The sequence below is a fragment of the Lupinus angustifolius genome, chromosome LG13 (assembly GCF_001865875.1).
Source record: "Lupinus angustifolius cultivar Tanjil chromosome LG13, LupAngTanjil_v1.0, whole genome shotgun sequence".
Taxonomy (NCBI): domain Eukaryota; kingdom Viridiplantae; phylum Streptophyta; class Magnoliopsida; order Fabales; family Fabaceae; genus Lupinus; species Lupinus angustifolius.
The window spans coordinates 8,316,434-8,318,636 of NC_032021.1; positions in this window are offsets into that span (position 1 = coordinate 8,316,434).

The following is a 2,203-nucleotide window of genomic DNA, read 5'->3' on the forward strand; positions in this document are numbered from 1 at the left end:
AATTTTAAATACAAGTAGGCATATTATAAGCATAATTAAGCACGTATATAATCATGAATAAGCATTTAGGATAAGTAAGCTTTATCAAGTATGCCTAATTCACGTCTAATTTTATGGAAAGGTTTTTTTGCCAAGGGTTTAGTGAATATATCTGCTAGTTGGTCATGAGTATCAACAAATTCTACAGATACATCTTTCTTTTGGACATGGTCCCTAAGGAAATAATGTCTTATATCTATGAGTTTGGTCCTAGAATGCATTATTGGATTCTTTGTGATATTTATAGCACTAGTATTGTGACATTTTAGGGGTATGCAGCCTAAGTCTAAGCCATAATCTCGCAATTGTTGTTTAAGCCATAACACTTGGGCACAACAACTTCCTACCGCTATGTATTCTATCTCAGCAGTACTTAGAGCAACACAAGCTTGTTTCTTGCATGACCATGAGACTAATGCATTTTCTAATATATGACAAGTATCACTTGACTTTTTCTCTCAGTTTTGCATCCAGCAAAATCTGAATCTGAATATCCAACCAAATCACATATACTTCCTTTTGGATATCATAATCCAACGTCAATTGTACCTTTTAGGTATTTAATGATTCTTTTGACATCAACTAAATGTGACTCTTTTGGTTTAGATTGATACCGAGCACACAAGTAGATACTAAACATTATATAAGGTCTACTAGAAGTTAAATAAAGTAGGGAACCGATCATACCTCAATGCTTTGATATATCAATGCATTTTCCAGCTTCATTCGTATCAATGTATGTTCTAGAACCCATAGGATTGGAAATTGGCTTGCAGTCATCCATTTCAAATATTTTCAGCAAGTCTCTATAGTATTTGGATTGACTCACAAAAAATACCATCCTTGAGTTGTTTGATTTGTAATCTAAGGAAGTAATTTAGCTTCCCCATCATAGACATTTCAAAACTCCCCTTGTATCATTTTGCCAAAATCACTACACAAGGTTTCATTAGTAGAACCAAAAATAATATCATCTACTTTATTTTCTTAATAAATAGTGTAGTGTCGACCTTTCTTTTTGTAAAACCTTTTTCAATAAGAAAGTTTGTTAGACGTCTGTACCAAGCACGCAGAGCTTGCTTTAAGCCATAGAGAGCTTTCTTTAGTTTATAGACATGAGAAGGATGTTTGTAGTCTTCAAAACCTGGAGGTTTTTCCACAACCACTTCCTCTTATATATAACCATTAAGAAATGCACTCTTTACATCCATTTGATATAACTGAAAATTTAAAGAGCATGCATATGCAAGTAGCAATCGAATAACTTCAAGTCTAGTAACATGAGCGAAGGTCTCATCAAAATCTATACCTTCTTCCTGATTGTATCATTTTGCTACTAGTCTAGCTTTATTTCTAGTAATAACTCCATTTCCATCTGATTTATTACGGAATACCCAACGAGTTCCTATAACATGCCTATTATCTGGTCTAGGAACAAGTTCCCAAACTTCATTTCTCTCAAACTGGTCCAATTCTTCTTGCATAGCAAGAATCTAGTGTTCATCCTCAATTGCATCATCCATCTTGGAAGGTTCTATTTGAGAAACGAAGGCCATGTTCAAACAAGCATCATTTAGCTTTAAACAAGTAGTGACATCCTTACTTATGTCGCCAATGATGTTGTCAATAGGATGGTCTCGATGAGTTCTCCATTCTTTGGGTAAATCGGAGTGAATATGTTATTCTTGAGAGGATAGAACATCATCCATTTTCAAGTGCTCAGTATTGGTTGTTGCATTGGTAAAAGAATCTTCCTTTAAAAGGGAACTTGACAAGTCCTCTTCATCAAGAGTTAACTCATCCTTTATTATAGGATTGGTTTTATCAAAAGATACATGAACAAATTCTTCCATGGCTAAAGTTCTTTTATGTTCTATAAGCTTTACTCATAAGAGAGTAGCATAGGAAGAGTCCTTCATCAGCTTTTGAATCAAACTTGCCTAAGTTATCTTTACCATTATTTAACACAAAACATTTATAACCAAATACACACAAATGAGAAATGTTTGGTTTTCTACCTTTAAAGAGTTCATAGGGGGTTTTCTAGAGAATTGGTCTTATAAGAACTCAGTTAGAAACATAGCAAGTCGTACTAACTGCATCAGCCGAGAAATATTTTGGGAGATTAGTTTCATTCAACATTGTACGAGCAAGTTCTTATAAA